At 42.6% G+C, this 24,062-nt stretch overlaps 1 protein-coding gene across 1 annotated transcript in view; it reads right to left on the reverse strand.

The window, feature by feature from the left end:
• TOB2 (transducer of ERBB2, 2) overlaps nt 1-20,963 on the reverse strand; it is a 35,851-nt gene extending 14,888 nt beyond the window's left edge. Inside the window, exon 1 of the mRNA XM_083156546.1 lies at nt 20,731-20,963. The gene's annotated coding sequence lies outside the window, so the exon portion shown is untranslated. The remainder of the gene's footprint in view (nt 1-20,730) is intronic.
• Between the last annotated feature and the right edge of the window lie 3,099 nt (nt 20,964-24,062).

The raw sequence follows: 24,062 nt of genomic DNA on the forward strand, positions 1-24,062 counted from the left end.
ATTGTTTGTAGATCTAGATTAATGTATTGGTGAAACAGAACTGATATTCCATTGTTACCATTATCTGGGAGTGCACGCTTAGATATTGATATATGGCATCATTCAGCAATATTTTTAACTAATACTATATTTACTAGGCTCAGCACAAGGGTTGGTTAGCCTGCTGACACATTGCAAGATCACAGTGGGGTATGTTACTAAATAGGCACATGATAATTGTAAGGCCTAGAATAAAATAGAATGGAAATTAGCATTTCCAAATAAATGATAATTAGTACCAGATATTAGAGTTAACTTTGAGAATCCGGACACTCTCATTGGGAGGATATCTTGTGTACAAAATATAAATATAGCATTGCAAAACGTGTGCAATGCTGAATCTACATAAAGTTGCAGTAGCATTCAGGAAAATGCCCAAAACTGTTACTTTAGGATCTAGAGAGAAATCAGGTTCATGCCTCAAGAGGGCATGCCTGAAAATGAATGCAAAGGTGCATTCCTTCTTAAAATCCCTAAAGGTTAAGAAGTGTACTCAGAAGAATTCTGAGACAAAAGTAAATTTTCTGGCAGATTGTGAACAAACTGCCCAGATCTCTCATGAAGGGATCACAGAAGCACCCAGCAAAGGTGTTAGGAGCAGGGATGAGACCACAGAGGGGCTCATTCACAAACAGACTACAAAGTCTGAAATGGTCACAGATGCTAATCAGGGCTCTGTAATAGAGGAAGAAAGTAATATGGTTTTGATTAAGGGGGGATATCAATACATTGAGAAGGAGAGTGATTCTGCAGAATCCACTCTCACAGCCCCCATTGTGACAAAGAAACTTGTGTTGCCCTCAGGGAAAGGGGAACAGACAATAGCCTTGTGTACACACACACACCAGTTGTAGGTAAAGTTGTCACAGAATTAAATGAGCAAATGTATTCAGCCACAAATATGTCTGAGCTGAGCAATGGCATGAATTTGAACATGCATGATCACGCAAAAGGTTCCACCATCTCTGTAACCCCCACACAGCAGTTAGAGACATCTAGTGGTGGAGCAAATGTTTGCAGTCTCTCAGAGAGACCAAATGCAAAGTGTCAATCTAGAAACACCACACCAAGTTTCAGCAATGATACAAAGTGTCACCAGGATGAATATGTTTTTGTACCCTGGAAACCTAACAATTTTGTTTTAGACCCGGACAAGCAGAAAACCCTCCTGAAACCCGCAAAAGGTATCCGGCACGGATTAACAAGTTTCTCTCCCCACAAGAATATTTTCCAGGGCTGGCAAAATTCTCCAAGGCTGAAGAGTCGCACTGAACAGCAAGCACTGCAGATGGAGAAGTGCTGGATTCAGACCACTTCAGGGAGTGCAAACACAAGTCAGACGGTGGTATCACTTATTTTACTTTTAAAACCCAATGTAGCCATTGTTTGCTTTGAGAGGATCTCACATGTTACACCAGCCCAGTTTTCCAAGTTAAATTTGCCCAGCATCATATATGCAGCAGAGTTTGTGCTGTCAATGACACACAAAACTACAGAAAGTAAAGACTGCCACGGACCAGCAACCGTTGCTAGTTATTAAGTATGGAAAGTCTGCATCTGGCAGCATAGAGGAGAGAAATGGTACAAACCAGAAAACATGGCCAGCAATGTTGGACCAGTAGATAGCACAAAAGATATAGTAGCATTGTCACACCAGTTTGTAAATAGCAATAATAGTAATTGTATTTCTTTTTGTTTCAATTTTAGTCCTGCACAGCAGCAACAAAGCTCCAATTCACACCAAAGAACAAGTTCTACTAACCCTTTTATTGCTGCAATTATGCAAACAGCCAGTCTCCTGCACAGTCAGTATCTGTGGCCTAAGGAGGATCCAAAAACTGTCACATGGACAAAAATCAAAGGACTTTTGTTTTTATTAGTTTCTTTTTCTTTCTTCAGTCCTTCAGAGAAGGAAAAGGTTTAACTACAGCAACTATTTGTTTTCTGGACACATGGACAAAATCCCCTTTTCTCTTCTTCAGGAGAAGTTCATTAACCCCCTCACTACCGCAATCATTGTTTGTTTGTTTGTGTGTTTGTCAGGACACATGCTCACACCTCTTACAGTGTGAATCTCACCCCTGCAAGCATGCAGAATCCTTTTGTACTGTACATACGTTTTTAATCGCTGATCTGGTCACACATATGATCTTCATTCTTATGTCATTGTATATACCTTGTAAATATTTGTTTTCTTTTTCTTCTTCTTATTATATGCTGATTATATATGTATATACGCTTCCTTCTTAAAAAGCTTCAAACTAATTTAAATATCAGACAAAGAATGGTACGCCTTACATCAAATTGGAAAAGAAAAACGTTTTGTTAGTTGTTGGGATGGATCATTCTCTTACTACAGACTTAACCAAGTCTAAGAGAATGAATAAAAGCATAGATGGGATATTGTAGTTATTGTATATGCACATGGCTGCATATCACACAACACTGGATGCCAAACCCATTCTTAACAGATATTTAATATTTGTTTGAAGCAAAACCATAATCATTTGTTGTATTGATAGGATGTTGTCATAGATATGTCAAATCAAAATATTATTGTTAGTTATTGGATTTAGCTGGTGTATGGTTATTTTAGTTTAAGATAATATAGCATATAGGAAGGTAGGTAAGAGATCAGAGACTGAATGGTAAATTATTATTCAGTGAGGAAATTTAGTATAAATGGAGTGGATCCTTTAGAATCTACCCCAGACATTTACCTGCCAATGCCTGAAGATAAATGTGCTTATCAACAACTAAAAGAAAAATACTTGGTTAAAGTTTCAACTGCTGTATTCAACGTCACAAACTGTTTTGTTCAACACACCGAGGTTGGGGTTAAAGAGAGACATGGACACTTATCATGATTGCAGCGCGATAATCTTAAAGGACGCCCAAGGACACTTGTCACGATCACAGCGATAATCGTAAAGGACATACAAAGCAAACTCGCTAAGGACTGCATTAATGAGGCTTATCAAAGGCCCCCTGCTTTGCAAAACTGTGGTGAAGAAATTTATCAAGACCACAGCACTCCAAGGGCCACACACATTCCCTCTATACATGGCAACATGGCAAGCAAGTCAACAGCCTCAATGAAGAATTCTACTTCTACGTCCACCATACTGCAAATGTAAAGTGTCTCCAAGAACTGCAACCCACACAGGTGACAGCCCTCAGCCAGGAAATCACTGTGAGCAACAGCACAAGGAAAGTGTCCTCACTCATCGACCAAACAAGATCGACAAGGCAAGCTGTGGCGTGGCATATAACTGTCTGTAGCAATGAAAATATTTTCCTCATGAATACTGAATATAAATAACCTCTGTCCCTGGTCAAATTTAGTTATTATAGGGTAAAATAGGTTAATTAAATGAAGGATATTTCATGCCAATGGTTAATTTATGTTTAGGATAGTTTGAAAAAGAAAGTTTGGAAATATATATGAAACAAGTATGGTAATTTACTGTGTGACCAATCAAAATAATTTCTCATGGTCACAAGCGGGGGACTGTTACCATATAGGCATATAGATATTGTTTTATACCACCATTAATGTAATGGGATTATTAACCATAGTATATTATATGTATGTGTATATAAAAATAGGAATAGCTTAATAATTAGGATATCAGAGTTTAATGTTTAGACATCGTAGTATAGCTTTTTGTTTTACTAAAGAATATGAAGGACCACTTTGCAACATATCAAATGCAACTGAATTTATTTAGGAGACAAAATGTCTAAGGCATGCTAATTAGCAGAGATAGATGTGTTGATTCCCCCAGTTACATAATACTTATTAACCAAGTATAAACAAAGTAATGTACTTCACACCCCAGGATGCAAATAACAGAACAATAAGACAAACGGGTATTTAAGGATATACTATTTAGCACAGACTGTATATGTCCTGCTATTGTCTAGTTATATTACAGGACAAGATACAACTGTTTATAGTCACACCCTAGAGGTGGAATAAACCAGGCGCACTTCAAAGAGAACAAACAATGTCAAATGCCATCAAACACAAGGTCCCACCATGCCCACATCCTAGAACATCTGAACAAACAGGAAAACCATAAAACTTGACATCTGGGAATATCAATAATGCCCCGAGAACAGGCAAACTCAATGGGTGAATCTGTAATATAAGGGAGGTATGGATAGTTAGTAGTGAGTTCAGATCAGAGGGACGGCTGAGAAGGAATGGGCTGGAGTGTTGGTCACAGGTAGCTATTGGTATTCACTGGTCACTATGCCCATGTAACTTGTAAGTATGTCATTTATGTCAGTATTGTAGCAGTCTGTCTGTCAATTGTTTAATGTCGTTTTATGTAATATAAGCAAGGAGGCGTATATAAATATATATATAATAGCATATACATCAATTACTGTGTTAATGTATTCTGTAATGGTTTGTTTTGCCTGTAAATAAATATCAGACTTTCTGAGCTAAAATTACAAGTCTTGAACTCTCATATTTTGGGAATCAGGTTATGAGTAGTACTCTGCATATTGTATTGTTAAGTCTATTAGAATATAATTGCAGATGTCAAATATATATGTTATATCAATACAAGATATAATAAATATATTTTATATAATATTTCACTCTCAATAATTATTATTGGGATAAGAGAGATATATGATTCCGAAAACTCAATACAGGTGAAGGGAAACGCTGCTTTGAGGCCGGTGATTACATTAGGGGGCGTGGTGATGTTTAGTGCAATTGATTTTGTGTAGTTGATTTTAAAGTTGGAAAGAGTTCCAAAGAGGCGAAACTCCTCCATTAGGTTAGGGAGGGAGGTGACTGGAGAGGTAAGTGTTGCGAGTAAGTCGTCTGCGAATAAGGCCAGTTTATATTCCTGGCTGTGGAGGGTAAAGCCGGAGATGTTGGGATTCGCTCTGATAGAAAGGGCTAGTGCCTCCATGCACAGAACAAATATCAGCGGCGAAAGGGGGCATCCCTGGCGGGTGCCGTTCCTAATATTAAAGGAGGGGGAGAGAGAGCCGTTTACCCTGACCCTTGCCGAAGGGCTATGGTAAAGGGAGAGGATGTGTTGGGAGAAGGTGGGACCTAGTCCCATGTGTTGGAGGATGCCCGACATGAAGTTCCAGTCTACCCTGTCAAACGCTTTTTCCGCGTCGGTGGAAAGCAGGATCGCTGGTGCTCCCGTTTTGGAGATGTGGTGGACAAGGGCCAGGATTTTGGAGGTGTTGTCACGGGCCTCACGTCCCGGGACAAATCCAACCTGGTCGCTGTGTATGATGCTAGGGAGGAGTAGTTTCATTCTATTTGCTAAGAGTTTGGCGAAGAGTTTTAAATCCGAATTCAAGAGTGATATAGGGCGGTAGCTGGGACACAGGGACGGGTCTTTGCCTTCCTTGGGAATCACTGTAATTATAGCTTCAAGGGATTGGGAGGAGAAGGGGGACGAATCTGAAACGGAGTTGAAAGCTTCCAATAGCATGGGGGTCAATCTGTCTTTAAAGGCCTTATAGTAAACAATGGGGAAGCCGTCAGGGCCTGGGCTCTTCCCGGTGGGAGTCGATTTTATGGCTTCTTCTAATTCGTGTAGCGTGAATGGTTTTTCTAGTTCCTCTATGTTAGCTGGGCTGAGCTTCGGGAACCCTACCCTGGTGAGATATTGGAATTGCTTAATTTTGATTAAAAAACCCTACCTTTCAGAGAGATCAGATCTGAATACTGTTTTTAACTACATCGTGCTTTCTCCTTACTAATACTGCTTTCACATTGCAGAAATGGGTAATGACACGGTATTCCTAAATGGGACTTTAAAACGGGTCTGAGCCTTGAGACCTTTCACATTGCAGGTGAAAACCATTTTAAAAATCATTTAATACCATTCAAACATTCAACCCGTTTAACCCCCAAGGGACACGTTTCAAGCCATTGAAATAGAGCTGTTCAAACTGCCAAAAAAACGGCTTTGAACCGTGTAGGACTCTGCTTTTTAACAGTGTTGAAATACCGGTTAACTTTAACCAGTAAATCAACTCTGGCACTTTCACATTGCAGCCTTAAACGTTTTAAAATGGAAAAAAACGGCAATATACCGTTTTAAAAGTGCGATGTGAAAGGGGTATAACTGGAGCAACTGCAAACCCTGCCCGATAATATTATTATTATTATTATTAATAATGCATTGCCCCTTAATTGCAGTAACTTACTCACTTCCCGCTGAAGTCTGTTCGGTATAGGTGCTGACCTCTTTCTGAACAAGGAGACCTCAATGATTGGAGCAGGTTTTTGTCCCACCTCCAGATACACAGAGGAGCTGATAGTTTTAGAAACAGCTGGCCTAGCACACTCATTAATGCATTATACCCAATTAACAAAATGGACCACCTGTAGCGCTTTCAGATTGTCAGGAGCTCTTAGAATCCTTTAATCACACGGACATCCCCTTAGACGGACATAAGAACATTGTGTTGTAATAATCCCATCCCAACCCTCAAACTTAATTTTTGATCTGTTCACTATTGTAACGAGTTCCACACACCTACTGTACACCTTCTTAAACTGGACTCGCATACATATTTGGTCACCCAGCTATTTCTCGGAGATGCTCTACCAGTCACCTGTTAATGTTTATAATTATAAGTAATTATCTGATTAAGCTATAATTATGATTAACAATGAAATTAATTGGAACAGGTACAGAAAAGGGCGACTAAGCTAGTAAAAGATCTCGAATCACTAGAATACATAGATAGGTTAACCAGGCTAAATATTTTTCACTGGAGAAATGGAGGTTGAGAGGTGATATGATTAGTATGTTCAAATACAGGATTGGGAATCATATGGAACTGGAAGATGATTTGTTCACTAACAGGCCTATACTTAGGACACGCGGGCATGTACTGAGGCTCGAAAAAAAGAAATTCCGTACTGAATCAAGAAGAGGATTCTTCACCATTAGATTGGCATTGATTACAGCAACTACTGTTAATGAATTTAAATAAAAATTGGATACGTTTTTGGCAACTAAAGGAATCATGTAGATATTACTTACTCAAGTCAGTAGTTACAAGTCAAACAGGGTGAACTTGATGGACTAACATATTTTTTCAGCCTCAATGTAATTACTATGTAATGTAACCACACAAAAACTCCACCAGCAGCACCAAAAGTCACCCACCTCTTGCAGGACAATCTCACCCATGACTCAATGGATTTCCATGTGCAGCCCCTTTGGAGTTGCAAACAAGTTTGTGAATACAGCAGTACATAAGTGCAGCATATAGCCACACTTATAGAAGAAACTCATTCCGAACTGAAACTTCCATTTATTTATTTTTTAAATACACTTTCTATAAAATTAGAATTTGTGAACCAGGAAATACCACTCCCAACATGTTTTTTTACTGCATATTTTTGCAGGGTTTCCCAAATTCTGTTCTCCAGGTGCCCAAACAGGTCCCATTTAGCTTATTTTCATCCAATTCAGGCCTATGGGGGGGGGGGGGGGGGTATTGAATGCGCAGCCGCTACTCCCGATTAGGTGAATAGCGGCAGCTCCCTATTCAATGGCGTCTTTAGCGACAAAACAAAAATGTGTGGAGACAATGAATCCCCACTAGATGGCGCTGCCACACTTTCACAGTAAGACTCTATTCGAGATATATGTAGCTTTTTAAACACTTTTAGTTTATTAACCCCTTCCCGACATTTGACGTACATTTACGTCATGGTCGGGATGTACTTCCCGACACATGGCATAAATGTACGTCATGCCTTTGAATTGTCACCGCATCTACAGACGCGGTGACAGAGGGACGATGTCTGCTGTCCCTGACAGCAGACATCCTCCCTCATTGCCCAGGGGGGGCAGCGATGCCCCCCGTCATGGGCGATCGCTGCGATTGGCTGTTCAAACATGAACAGCCAAAAGCAGCGTTAAACTGTGTGATGTGTAAAATTTAGACTCTGCTGCCCCCTAGTGTCCAAAAAAATTAAAGGAGGTTGAAATAATGATGTAATAATAAAGTTTAGATATGGTTTATGTTAGTTATTAACTATTTTGAGTGGTATGATTATTTGTCTCACAAGCAGAAAATTTTACATTTTGCAAATAGCAAAATGTTCCATTTTTTTACGACATTTTGGTATTTTTCACAAAAAAAACCTGTATCGACCAAAATTTACCACTAATTTAAAGTACAATGTGTCACGGGAAAACCTCAAAATCACTGGGATAAGTAAAAGCAAAAAAAAGTTATCCCCACTTAAGTGATACCTGTCAGATTTGAAAAAAAGGCCTCTGTCAGGAAGGCAAAAACAGGCTGTGTCGGGAAGGGGTTAAAAAACCATGGTATGTAAAATTAATAAATGCGCATTATTACATATAGAAAATTACACTCAAATAAGACGTACTAGACACACAACATAGAACATATAAAACAGCTTAAACACGGGCTGGCTATGAGGCTTAGGCTGCATGTATAATTTTTCATGAGACAATAAAGCTATTGAGCAAATATTTACCAGTCCACATGGATAGTTTCTCTGTGTTCCACTAGGTAGGATACCAGGTCCTATATCCGAGCAAGGACTATTTTATGTTTCAGCAATGGATGTCCATTCCCTTTAGCGACAGCATTGAAGCAGGATCATGGCAGAACGGGCCTGACTTTAATAGCTGTTGGGGGCCTGTTCTGCCGATAACGGCCGTGGATTGTCTCGATCCTGGCTGCAGATAGACATTCCACAGCTGTTTTCACGACCATGCCCCCTTTGCGCCGATTGACAGGCGGGATCATAGAATCCCACCTGTCGTTCAGCTGTTGATCAGTCCACAAACGGGCCGGGATCATGGCTGTCGGGAGGGATCGACAGCCGGGATCCTGGATTGAATAGCCCCCTATGTATCAGATGAATACTGGCCAAATCGGGGGGAGTTTATTGGCAGATCGGATCTAATGTGCGTTCCTGTGTGCATAGGATCGGATCCTATTGATGTACAATCAGGGCTGTAGGTGTGTGCCTGAACTCTCCAGGTTTTAATGGACATCCATATTTGTGAACAGATAGGTACTAAGCATGAATTGCTTAACATCTGGACTGTTAAAGGTGCTGAGAAGGAACAAGTTTGGAAACTACTGCTATATAATACCTCTCATTCTGTAGCAGCATCTATTAATGTGCACTACAGGATACACATAGGACTTGCCATGTGTATATTTCAGTCAAGGGAAAACATGTTTTTCCTATATAATATTTTTGATTCTAATGCTGTGTACACACGGGGGCGATAGGGGCTTTAATCGCTGGGAATATGGTGGCAGGCGACCATATTGCCAGTGATGGAAGTGTGCCCCGGCGATAAATTGCCGGGTGCGCGCTCCCGTTTTCTGCCCCATTGTAATCGCTGGTCGCAGGAGCTTGCTCCTGCGACCAGCTAATTACCTCTGCGGCTCCCCCAGCAGAGATTCCTTTTCATCAGCGACCATCTCTGGTCGCTGATGAAAGGGAGACACTAAGCAATATATTGCTCAGTAATATATTGCAAGCAATATATTGCTAGCAATATATCTCCCCCCGTGTGTACGCACCTTAACACCAAAAAACAACGATACCAAAAGGTCCATATACAAATTAACTTTCTAACTCAGAAATATTGGATACAAAATGGGCCTGATTCAGACTTGTTTGCTGCAAATTCACAAGGCGGAAGGTTTTTTATACAATTTACAGTACGTATATGCAAGGCCATCCTGCGATGAAGGTGATCGAAAGGAAGTAGGTGTCTTGGGGTCGAAACCGTCCATTTAGCGGGAGGGCAAAGAAAAACAAAGGCGTGTCTAGGAAACCGCCGGAGCAGTTTAGGGGAGGGTGTGTGACACCAGCTTTAGGCAAGATATTCCTTTTTTGCAGCGTAACGCCGAGTAAGTCTAGGGCTATGTGGCGCCTACGGTGAGTTGTAGCCAGAGTAAGAATCATTAGATGGTGAGCCTGTTACAATGTATTTTAGACATAGTCGCACGGCTGCAACCGGATGTGCAGCTGTACATAAATTAATATGCAAGATTACACTCTAGCGGGGTGGCAACTTAACGCTGGCCATGCGATCTGGTCTGAATCAGGCCCAATGTCCTCATATCCAAGCTCAACACGCAATGTAAGAGAGAGTGAGCTGCCAGGTGCCATGCATCTCTGCTAACAATCAGGTGCCTTTTTCTGCTACTTATTTACAACGCGTCTGTATACAGAGCAATACAGAACTTGTGATGGAGAAGAGCTGCAGCTGCTGCAATGTAGCACTTCATATACAAAGACTTACACAGTTGCACATGTATACCCCTTTCACACTGCACAATAACCCGGGTCTCTGTGCAGTGTGAGGGTACCATTTGGAAAAACCCAGGTCCAGCAACCCGGTATTCTTACCCGGGTTAAAAGAAGGGTTTTACCCAGGTTGCTGGGCAGTATAAAAAAAGGTAACCCAGGTCAAGGGACCCAGTCCCATTTACCCTATAGGGAGGAGGCAGCATCAAGCACTGCCTCCTCTCCCGCCCATCAATGACGCTCCACTGCCCCCGAGTGAAATCAGCGAACCAGCTTATTGCCAAGTCGCCGATGTCCAAATCCTGGATTGTAATTTGTTCCCAGAAACATCCAAGTTTTTATTCCAACCAGCCAAATTGGAAAGAATCTTCTAGATTGTAAGCTTGCGAGTAGAGCCCTCCTACCGCCATGTTTAAATCACTGTTGTTTCCAATTGTAAAGTGCAACGGAATATGGTGCGCTATATAAGAAACTGAAAATAAATGAATGAATGTGTGCGTCATTTTATTTTTTATAGATCATTCTATATTCTGATAAAAAAAACCCGCATCTAATAATACTAATTAAGAGATATATGGCACTATTCAATTGGTGCTTCATATCACACATTAGGGTCAGATTTAGACTTAAATGGGCAACTTTTGCTTATTTCAGCTCATCACCCCAAGAGGGTGTGCTCTAAAAAGGCCAGCAGCCAATCTGCTTGAATCAAAGCAACAATTGAGTAGCTCTATCGGGAACCATCTGCCTGTAGTCTGCAACAATTGAATAGCGCCCTAAAGGTGCGTACATGGGCTATAATCGCTGGCAATATGGTCGCTGAGCGACCATGGAGTGTGCACCGGTGATAAATCGCCAGGTGCGCACTCCCGCTCCTGCGACCAGCTGATTCCCTCTGTGGCTCCCTTTCATCAGCAACCATCTCTGGTCGCTGATGAAAAGGAGACACTACGCAATATATTGCCCCCTTGTGTACACAGCTATAGGGCTTGATTCAGACCTGTACACTAGGCTGCGTATGTTTGCAGCCTAGCGAACATGTAAATGTCACCCGCCCACATTTGCATGCAAGGGAATATGTATACTTACACATCCCCTTGCATGCAGCCAAACAAGTGAAGCATCATTCAATGGTCGCAAATAACAGTCAGTTTAGACCAGGGCTCGACAAACCCCAGTCGCCACGGCGACCAGATTTTCTTGTCTGGCGACTAGATTCTGGCCTGCCACCTTCTGAGGAGATAGCATAGCACCCAGCGGCAGTGTGTCCCAGCTCCTGCCTAAGCCACCTCCTCTCCACTCAGCATAGCGCATCCAACAGAGATCCGCGGTAGAGCGGAACATCGTGGCAGGTTATTGCTGTATCCAGCATCATTGCAGCCAGGGAGGAGGAGACTGTGGTCCGGGGGCAGCTGCTGAGTGACACCGCATGCTCTCTGCCTGCTCTGCTGATGTCCACAGTAATGTGTGGTGCTGTCGAGTGTCGCTGTGTCCGTCACCGTGTACGAGTGGCAGCAGCGCCGGCATCGGAGGGGGGACATGTAGAGGCATCGGAACAGGGGCAGCTCAGCCACATTCCCTAAAGATGACGGAGCGGCGCCACTGTGCACTGTGTGCAGGAGGAGCGATGTGCGGTTAGGTGAAAGACAGCACATCACCTCCATGCAGTGCAGGCCCCAGGTCCATTTGTATAATGTATAGCGCCTTCTCCCCCTCTGGCTGCAATAAGGCTGCTGGGGTATCCTAGGCTCCCTCTGCCCCATCGTGGCACTATGGGGGGTTATTATGGTTAATTCACAAGGCGGCAGGTTTGCAGCCTTGCAAGTCCTCCAGACGCCGAATGCCGGTAGGCCCCACCCCCATCGCACGCTGCATATGGTCACAGAAGCTGCAAATGGATTAATTTAACATGAACATCCATTTGCAGGGGAACACCCACATCAGTCAATGGTCGCCGACCATTGAATGACGTGGAAGGTCCACGCATATCTAAGGCCATTTTTGTTATTGCATTATTGTTATATGCATTTCCTGTTTAATACTGCTTTAAAAGTACACCTTGTACGAGTTTTCAGTCACTGTAATATTTTGGGCGATTTACTTTGTCTGGCTCCTAAACTTTTGTCCTGGCTCCTAGATTTTAGAAAAAATTTGCCAAGCCCTGGTTTAGACTGACTTATTTCTAATGGAGATGGACGAAAAGGGGGCAGGAGCTGACGTCACCATCCATCCCGAGCAGGCATCAACCCACCTGCGTTCCTCGGCGAGTGTGACACTCGCTGAAAGGCATTCGCCCAGGAAGTCTGCACACGCGCAGACCTGCACAAATCAGAAACAGGGCTGAATTCGGCCGAGAACGATTGGGTCTGAATCAGGCCCAAAGTATTAATTTAAGGCCCAAGCAGAAGATTACAGGTACAACCAATGCTGAGCACAGGTTCCATTAATTAGGGGCAGCACGGGCGGTGTAATGGTTAGCATTACTGCTTCCCACCACTGAGGTCATGGGTTCCATTCCCACCATAGCCCCAATTGTGCAGAGTTTGTATATTCTCACCGTGCTTTTGTGGGTTTCTGCCGGGTACTCCGGTTGCCTCCCACAATCCAACAATATACTGGTAGGTTCATGAACCCTAGAATGTCTGTGAGCGTGTGTACATGTGGTAAGGAATATAGGGGCAGATGTATCAAGCCTTAACAAGAGAAGGGTGATAAGGAGAGATAAACGTCCAGCCAATCAGCTCCTTACTGACTTTTTTCAAACACAGGCTGTAACATGGCAGTTAGCAGGTGATTGGCTGGATGTTTATCTCCTTATTACCCTTGGATTTATCTCTTGTTAAAGCTTAATACATCTGCCCCAATGATTGTAAGCTCTACTGGGGCAGGGACTGATGTGAATGTTCAACTATACTCTGTAAAGCGCTGTGAAATGTGTGCGTTATATAAATAACTGGTACTAAATAAACTGCTAGCAACATCTGGCAAGCCTAAAGAATTCCCACACAATCAGTCCTGTATGCACCCAGACGTACCACACAGTGCAGTTTACAAATATAAGTCCCCAGACCGACCTTTCATATGTGGTGATGCACAGATGTAGCCACACTCACTGTGGCTACATTGCAGCCGCTGGTGCCCTTCTGACACACCAAGTTGAACAGGTATACGGTCACCAGATCGACATTGCTTTTGGGAAGGTCTACAGTCAAAAGGTTTCTTGAGCTGAGAAGGCAGTATTTCATGCCCCAACATCCACTAGGGCGTGGAAGGAGAATATAATAGTGTGCCGAGCACAGCGATGAAGCGAGCCATGTGATATGGTGTACATGTCAAAATTTGGGACATTAAAAAAAAAGGGGAGCGTAAAACCCATGTTGACCTTTTGATGACCTACCCAATGTCGACCTAATGCTTGTGTAACATTAGTAGTCAACCTCATGATCCACACCCATTGCACCAGCCTCTTAGGCTGCTGGCTAATGCATTCTTAATGAGCCGAGGTCCAACCAAGACAGACACGCGCGTCATGTATGTTGCAGAATGATGCCACAATGAAAGTGGCTACATCTGTACCAAAATGAAATAGTTCCCCAAAGCAACCAATCAGCTTCTGTCATTTTAAAGACTGGTAGATAAATTGCAGAAGTCATTATGTTCACTTCCTTCACAAACCTGGAAAGTCATGCTCTTCTACAATTACAGCAGTGGTCTGTAACAGCAGGACTTCTGACTGACAGGAGGAACCAGAGAACTTAACAGCTTTATTTGAGATTTTGCTAAATTTCGGCAGCTCTAACAAAGAACAACATTACTGCCATGCAGATCATAGTTGATGCTGCCTGTGGCACATCTGGATCCATCCACTTGATACTCCATGCCCCATCAGCTAATTAGAGCAGAAGGAGGTTTTGAAAACTGTGGCTGTTTTGGGGGCAAAGAATGGTCCTGCAGCACATCACTGGGGACTTATGCCAACCATTGCATTTATGGTGCCCTTATCTATCAGGACAATCCCACAAGTCCAGGAAAGTGGTGGATTTTCTTGCCGATCCAGGAGCTTGATTATCTGCTATACAGACCAGAAGCTGCAGGAGACCTTCATCAAGCACGTAGAAGACATACCTGGTTCGGACTAGTCCACCTGCTTTACGTGGTTTGAGCACATGCAACTTTGCAGGGACTCTCTGGGCCATATTCAATAGTCATAGTATCACCTGATCTACTGTTTAAAGTGAGAGGAGATAATTGTGCGATATGCAATTGAAGGGATTTTTCACAATAATTGCGCTCATTATAGTCAGGTTTAGCCACGCATATTGGCTAGAACTGACCAAACGAATGGTTGCACCATAGGAAAAAATAAAATAAATAAATCTTATTTAAGCGCTTAAAAACAGCTGACTTTATAGCTAGATGCACCAGAACAGAGCTTTATTGAGTAACCTCCAGTGGGTACTGGCAAAAAATTAAAATAAAAAAATATTTCCCACTATTTGCACACCCGATATTTGCATAAAATTATTTTTTTTTCCCTTTACTGCATTTCACATGTTCTAACCACCTGGGAATATTTAACTAACTAAATTTTCATGCCAAGTGAACCAACACATTAAGGTTAATGTTTATATCCTTGTGACGGTCTTAGTATATCTATAGTTCAACCAGATTTAAGATATTAGCTGGATCTATTCTTCCATGGAAACAATGTTCAAGCAATAAAACAAGTTAATCTACTGCTGGACCGATGAAGAACAATTTATGCTTCTCCACCTTTAGGGGGGTATTCCTGTCCCGTTCTCGGTCCGCTCAACCGAGAACATGCAGGCATGATTCAAGGTCCCGTCTGCAGCGGGACAAAAAGGGGGCGTGGACGCGAGTTGCGGCTGGGTAAAGGCGAGCTGCAGCCAGTTACTTCCCAGCCGTACTCGGGAGAACGAGCCTGACAGCTTGTGAAGTCGGGCTCGTTCTGCCAAGATACCCTGCTCAATGCGGTCGAGGAAGACAGCATTGAATAGGGACCGGCGGCCATCGCTGGTGATTGAATGCCCCCCTTAGACTGGTCAGCTGGACTGTGTTGTGTACCTTAGGTTAAAAAATAAATAAATTCAATAGCACATTTCCCTCAGTCATACTGGTTGAGCAGAAATTGTTTTCACATTATTAAGTATTGTTTTATCCTTTAGTTTAACATTGTTTTCACAGTAATTCTAACATGTTGAAGTTAGGAAGCCCATAGAAGTATTTTTATCAGACATTTATAAAAAAAAAAAAAAAAAAAAAAAAAAAACCACACACACACACACTAGGAGACATGCTCTCTTCACAGATCGTGTGCATCTACATTTTGATGATAATTGGGGGCTTTACATAGAATATCTAGACCCAACAATTCAAGCTGACATTAAGAATATTTTTGACATTAAAACTTGGTATCTCTATAGACCAGGGGTGGCCAAACCTGTCCTCAAGATCTACCAACGGTGCATGTTTTCCAGGCAACCTGTGGATCTAATGTGACAGTTAAGGTCCATACACACTGGGCGACTATGCCCAGCGTGTATGGACAGTGATGATCGCTTTCATCGCTGCGGGGAAAGCCAAACCTGCTGTATTGAGCGACTTTCAGCTCAAAGTCGCCCAGTGTGTATGGGCCTTTAGTAATGACTGCAGCTGTGAACCAGCTAGGTAACCTGGAAAACGTGGACCGTTGGTAGATCTCGAGGAACGGTTTGGCCACCCCTGCTATAGACCATTATTTATCTAGAGGAGTCTAGATAAATGCTGGGTACACGCCACAACAATGCAGATCGTGAGCGGGTCATAAGATGATTGTGCGACCCGCTCACGATCTGATTGCAACCCGTAGCGACTAGAATGGTAGTTTACAGATCCTACCTGCTGCAGGTGGAATCTGAAAAACGACTTAACAACCCGCGGTGCCGCGCATTGGATCGGATCAAAGGACCCAAAACATGCCCAATTGAGATACAATCTCGACCGATTGTATCTAAATTGGGTAATTTTGGGCCAAATCGTCCTGGTGTGTACCCCACATAAAGGTTGTCATACATCAGAAAGACCTGCTTACAATCATGATTGTGTTCAACTTTCCCTTCAATTCCCAGGCAATCCTTGGTGATTTTTGGAGACACAATATACTCACAATCCACCATAGGATCCAGCTGCTGCATACGACCGCTTGACTCACAATTGATTGTATACACCTAAACTGCCACTCAAATGATGCCTGTTGTATGAGCTGTCTAAAGTTGTGTACACATGCTTCGATTTTTCCCCGTTTGATTCGATTTTGCCTATAGAAGCTAAATCAAATCCACATCGAATGGTTTTTAGGACACTTTCGATTCGATGCTCACTCCAGTTTTCTCAAAAATCGAAAAGAAACAAACTGTGCAGCCAAGGAAATATCGAATTCGATCCAGTAAATGTAAGTCGAATTCGATATCTAATGCAAAAGTACAGCTCTAATGCCAAACTGAATGGGAAGATCTACGATCTACTGCCAGATCCAATAAAAAAATCTAATCTAACATCGAAACTAAAGCAAAACGAAATGTGTGTACATAGCTTTATGATCATTTGCATGTGCTTAAAAGCAAATCCAATCAGCTTCCAATGCCAACGGATCAGACGTGCAGCATGAGTGATCAGAGGACCAATCCTCCAACCTACAGGACTGTGCATTGCAAGATTGCATGCACACAACCTGCATACAATCCTTTGAGATTGTATGATTGTGTGCAAAGTCTTTCTGGTGTATGGGGGCCTAATATTTATCTGTCCAATATATCTGGTAATGTATAAGAACATAGGAGAATGGAACATGTGCTCCCAAACACTGCAAAATAGTCAATGGTCATTCAAACAACTTACTTATACCCATTTGATTTAACATATTTGTCCACTTTCCAGTGTTTAGGAGGAAATGGTTGATTGTCATATGCTCCCATACATTATAGCATGATTTTTGCTCCCACAGACAGCCTGTGTCGGCAGACCCATACCCAGTATTAGGGACCCCCAGTGACAGATGCCTTGACGTACGGCCTGGGGGCTTAGCCCTATATCTGCAGATATATGCAACCAAGATCTCTGTATTATCTGATTATTATGTAGATATATCTCTCACTCAGTGTGAAATTGGGATACAAAATGTTGTTTTCCTAACCAGAATTACCCCTCCCTTTTGGCACCTGAGTGACAGACCTCTGATTGAGCAGCTTACCAACAAAAGTGTTGCCCACAGACAGATTGGTCAGAGAAATCTGTAGATTATTCACTTTGATTTCTGCATCGTATCGTGTTGTTCCCAGCATTTGGCCTACAGAGTCATGCTACCATGTATTATTGATGATTTCTTTTTTGCAATACACAGCGATTGATTTTATTGTAATTTGGGAAATTACAGAAGAGATGTGTACACACGTTTCGATTTGCTTTACATTTGATTTGTGATTCGATTTTCCATTAGATCTCTCAGTACTTGTGTAATATCTGGGCGCCCGATTTTTACATTGGATCCAATGTTAAATGGTGCCTGAGACCCGATTTTACATTGGGTCCCATGTTAAATGCCCCTCAGACCCCATTTTTTATTGTATACCCACCCTGTTCATACCCCCACTATCCAAGTGGGCATGGAGTTGATTTTATATAGTGTGGCGAGCGCCACGTTTTGGGCTCGTTGGCTCGCCACACTATATAAAATCAACTCCATGCCCACTTGGATAGTGGGGGTATGAACAGGGTGGGTATACAATAAAAAATGGGGTCTGCGGGGCATTTAACATTGGAGCCAATGTAAAATTGGGTCTCAGGGACCATTTAACATTGGATCCAATGTAAAAATCGGCTCCATCACATCTGATTGTATGCCTTAACTTAAGGCATACAATAAAAAATGGGCACCCAGATCGGTACAAAAGTACCGATCTTTTGGTACTTCCTCATCTTTGCAGCCACCGCATACGTTAGCCGCTTTCAGTATAGGGGGCTTGCGTTGGTCGCCACAACTTTACTAAAAGGTAATAGATGGTGGTGTGGACCCAGGGTGGTGCGCCGTACGCTACATGTGTAAGCGGGGGCTGCAAAGATGAGGAAGTACCGATCTTTCCATTCAATTTGGCAATAGATCTGTACTTTTGCATTAGATTTGATATCACAGTGTACACATTCGATTTACTAGATTGTATTCAATAGTTTTGCCTGCACAGTATTTTTCTGTTTTATTTAGACAAAAACGGGAGTGCGCATCGTATTGAATGTGGATCGAACGTGTCAAAAAAAAAAAAAAAAAAAAAAAAAAAAAACCACATTCGATTTCGGGTTGATTTGATTTTGCTTCTAGAAGCAAAAATCGAATTGAAATCACGTCAAAATCAAAGCGTGGGTACACTCGATAAGTGGTTTTAGTTTTTTACTTCAATATTTCATTGTAGGAATGAGCCAAAAAAATTATAATAATTAACTCAGGGAAAACAGAGGATTAATGTATCCAGAGTAGAGCTAGCTTCTTTCAAAAGGTCAGATGTCATATCCATTTTTAGATTTCAGCCTCTGTAAACCCTTTTACTAGCAGATGGGCTGAGTGCACTGTCAGCAAAGGGGTTAAAACAACAACGAAAACATTCTAGATGGACATGTCGAGTGGGTGTGGAGTGGACCAACCAATCACAGGCCACCTTCACTGCATGTTTAAAGGGCTGGAGCAGCTGACATTAAATGGCTGTTTACACATTAAACAAGGTGAGAGGGAGGAGGCCAATAACCTTGTACTTCTGGATCTGTATTCCTAGGATTTAGTGCCCTTTTTGTTCTACTAGCAATGTACAATTGTGCCTAAAACTGACAAGGATTTAACACAAACCACTCATCACAATTATGGACTAATAGACCATAAACACTCAGACCCTGCTAGTGTATAACACAAGTATATCTGCTTCCAAAAGTTTTCTTTTTTTATATATACATATACATTGGGTAGTCATGTCTATGCCACAGTTCACACAAAAGAAAACCACTAATACCAGGTACCACACAACAGTTTCCCCTATCTGCTAAAGATTATAAAAACGGCTGCCAATGCCAGATATATATTTTTCTACATAAACTGGCTACAGATTTATATAAGAAAATCAAAAAGGAAATATAACACCTTATGTTTGACTTGATCATGTTTTACCAAACAAAATACATAGATACATTCCACCAATTGGTTGAAAAATAGGATTACTAGAATACCAGACAATAGGTTTTATTAACTTGTAAATAGTATCGATGCAGGCTTTGAAAAAGGGCCAACAAAACTATAAACTAACAAGGGGTTTAGCCATCACAATAATCCGGTTCATAGTAAGTGTAGAGAGGGTACACCAGCTTTTAACACACGACATACGATTCCTTTAAAAAAAATGTTGACGTACCAGTGTTAAACAGATATGCTGCTAAAGAATAATATGTATTTATGTTCTAGATCACTGACCAAAGTCCACTGATCCAAAAGCGTCACCAAACCCTTCAGCATTAAAGCCCAGGCCTTTGGTAGGAAAATTGTAATAAACAGCTGCTCCCTCACAGGCAGCCATATTAGATCCAGCAAACTGAGCAAAACATACAACCTACTACCCATCATATGTGCACCATTAATCCCTATGGTAGATTTCACAAAATGTAAGTTACTTGACAAGCAAAAGGTTTCATTCTAATCCATTCACAATGCTAACATCATAGGGTCTGGTTTATAATGGAGCCCAGGAGAACACACACATACAGGGGGGGGAACAGAGATGTATATAAAAATAGTAAAAAGGATAGATTATATGCCATCCCTATTACAGTAATAGATAAACAGTAGTGCTTCTTACATGTAATATAATATTGACTATTAAGAGGCATCTTGCATAGTACTAACAGGGAACCCTGTACAGTGATCTGTCACATTACACAAGGAAGGACATTATGATCAGGTACAGTGCTGGTACATGGAGAACACCCTCATTGGGTACACTGAAGTGTAGGGGTTACCATAACCATATGCTGCATATAAGTCAGGCTCTCACCCCACCACCCTACACCCACAAGACAAGTAATTATACACTACATGCACACCCACTTACATGAGAAACACTACGAGCCAGGCAGACGTTCATACCGTGGAATAAGCTACCATAGCTCTCGCATTAGGCAGTCCCTAATTAGAGATGCACCCCACTGCAACTTTAAGGGTGACATTACCACCACCACAATGCGAGTAGTATCACTATCTTCTATAAAGCGTCGTTAAGGTAGAGATAATAATACAAAATAAATACAGATATCCTAAACGCACGGTTCTCCTATAAAGCGATCCTTACTTGGTCGGTAGTTGTGTGTCAGAATCCTATGACTTGGGCTGGCTGTGCTTTGGGTGCAGCAGGAGGAGGTGTAGAAAGTGCTTGTATTGTTCTTTATGAGGGGGTCCCCTTGTGTTTTTTTAGGGTGCTATGTCGGGGAGGGGGGTCACTGAGTCCGCTGGGATCCCGCAGCCTCCCTCCTCCTGGCCCAAAGTGAGGGAAGTCAGGGGAAAAGTTTCACCCTTAGCAACCCTGCGGAGGGATCCCACATTCACACACCCAGGGTGCTGAGGCTTGGGAGAGGAGTTGACGGATCTACATTCTGAAGCTTTCCCTGCAACCTTAACTGTTTGAATACCGCTTATAATAGTGTCCTATGTCAGTGTAACTGTAATAACATTTATTGATACATATTACAATATCGGTTTGATTTTTCATTTGTGTGAGATACCAGTCAATTGAATGTACATGTTTCCATTCCTTTTAAGTGTTTATGAAATGTTTACATTTACACATAAGCATGGACTATGTGGTTTTTCCAGTATTAAAATAGTTTTATTGGCACATAAATCCAAACATGGTAGATAGTTTAAATTTGACTTGAAAAATATTTTTCACAATTAATCCTTTAATTAAAATAAATTTCCATACACAGAACTCTCTAAATAATAGACTTGTGCAGAGTCTAACGATGTTGTCTATTCCAACCATAGAACTTCAAAATCGAAATCTTGTTTAGTGTGCACACTATGGCCCTTATTCAGATCTGATCGCATTACAAATTTGTTCTCAAAATGGGCAAAACCATGTTCACTGCGGGTGGGGCAGATATAACGTGTGCAGAGAGAGTTAAATTTGGGTGGGGTGTGTTGAAACTGAAATCTAAATTGCAGTGTAAAAATAAAGCAGCCAGTATTTACCCTGCACAGAAACAAAATAACTCACAAAAATCTAACTCTCTCTGCACATGTTACATCTGCCCCACCTGCAGTGCACATGGTTTTGCCCAATTTGAGAACAAATTTGTACTGCGATCAGATCTGAATAAGGGTTTATGTTTTTGCCTATGCACGCTCCCATATGCATGGCAGCCAGGAGACATTGCTAGAATGGGCCATGTTGCATTCCCCCCCCCCCCCCCCCCCCTCCCCTCCCCTCCCCTCCCCTCCCCTCCCCTCCCCTCCCCTCCCCTCCCCTCCCCTCCCCTGCTGTCTCTCATTTCAGCCAGTATGAATGAATGACATTGCACCTAATTACAGGGTTCATGCGGTTTCTTGACGGTTCGACCCAGTAATTGGTGCGATGTGAAAGGGCTTACCAGGTCCCGCAAACCAGTAGCAACATGGCAATATCACCGAGTAAAAAGAAAGGTTCTTACCGGTTCGTTGACGGTGTGAACGGGTTAATCAGGTCGAGCAACCCGTTTCTCGTTCACAACAATGGAAGAGGCAGTGCTTGTAGCAGTGCCCGCTCTAAGCGCTGCCTCCTCTCCTGCCCCTGATGATGCACCGCCGCTCTACCGTGCCCCCGGATGATGTCAGCAAAGTAATCTGAAAAGACTAAAATGCAGGGTTGCACCGGGACTGAACCATTTCAAAGTCCCGGTGTGACCCTGCATTTTGCAGTCTGAAAGGGATATTACTTAAACCATCTTTGGTTTTCTGCCACCCTGATACTTATTTCAATGCGTCCGCTGATGAGGATAGGGGGTTATATACCCTGTACTTGTCCTCTATTGTATTCAACTATAAGCAGAGGCGGTTTAAGAGAGGAGGAGGCCCGTGTAAAGCCTCCTCCGTTCGGGCCCCCTCCTCTCTCCGGGTGGCCTCCACCGTATTGCTGCACTAGTGCACAGCACAGTAGAGTCTGAGCTCTAGAGGGCTCAGACACTACTACCAATGCCCAGAACTTCAAAAAACTGTAAGTCACTGTTTTGCTTTTTAGTTTATGCACTATGTGATTGGGCTCTGCAAATTGTGTTGCAATATAAATTAAAGATTATAATAATAATCAACAAATGTGTATGCACTTGCTGAAGCTGGTATCACCCCGGGTCTATCACCCCCGGCGTCGCATTGTGTACACTTTGGCCCTTATTCTGGTTCATTCGCAGTGGCCGCTCGTCGCACGGGTGCATGCACCAGCCTTGCGAGCGGGGGGTGGAGAGGGGAGTGGGATGCTGGGGTGGCACATTAGCATATGTGAACGCCTGGTGTTTCATGGGCGTTCACATGAAAACGCTGGGCGTACACATGCTAATGCATCCGTGGCACATGTGTAGGGGGCGGACAGCTGACATAACCGGATGTCAGCTGCCCGCCTAATTCCCTGCAATTCTACATGCATATGTAAGGGTGGTCTGGACCACCCTTACATATGCTTGTGCCTTCGCCATCATTCGATGGTAGGTAACCATCGAAAGATGGGGGAGTTTTCACACTGGCATGCTAATGGATGTTTATGTAAAATAGGGATAGTAAACCTTCGGCCCTCCAGCTGTTGTTGAACTACACATCCCAGCATGCCCTGCAACAGGTGTAGCATGACCACATAGCAAAACTGTAACAAGGCATGCTGGGATGTGTAGTTCCACAACTAGCTGGAGGGCCAAAGGTTTTTCATCCCTGATGTAAAACATCCATTCGCAAGCCTTGTGAACAAATCCCAAGTGTGAATGGGTGGCGTCAGCTTACCATTCACAAGGCGGGGTTAGGGTGACTCGCAAGGATGCAAATTCGCATCTGAGCGAGTCAACCAGAATAAAGGCCTTTGTTTAGTGTGTCCCTGGCATAACTTATTATTGTTATGTTCAGTCACTGGCTTCACTGGTTATATAGTGTCCCACCCAAATTCATCAAATGGCAATTGTTAGGACAGTTATCTAGAATGTTGGCAAAATGATGTGGGAAAGCATTATGTGTTCGGTACTCTTCCAATCAAATGCACTTTATGACACACACTATAATGCTCACTACACGTCATGCCGCACACTGTAATGCCCATTACACATTATGCCACACACCATAATGCTTATTTCACTTTATGCCACACACTGTATTGCCTAGTACATATTAAACTATACTATACACCAATGGTGTCCAAGTCATGGCCCTCCAGCTGTTGTGGATCTACATGTGCCAGCATGCCCTGCCAATGATTTTATATAATGGATCGCTAAAACTGTGGCAGGGCATGCTAGGACATGTAGTTCCATACCTCCCAACTTCTGTGTTGGGGAAACAGGGACACTGAGCGTCCGGAAAGGGGCGGGGTGTATGCAAATGAGGGTGTGGCTTATGCTAATTAGCCGCAACCTTATTTTCATACGAGAATAGACGCTGTGCGCATGCGCA

The sequence above is a fragment of the Crinia signifera genome, chromosome 8 (genome assembly GCF_055691185.1).
Source record: "Crinia signifera chromosome 8, ASM5569118v1, whole genome shotgun sequence".
Taxonomy (NCBI): Eukaryota; Metazoa; Chordata; class Amphibia; order Anura; family Myobatrachidae; genus Crinia; species Crinia signifera.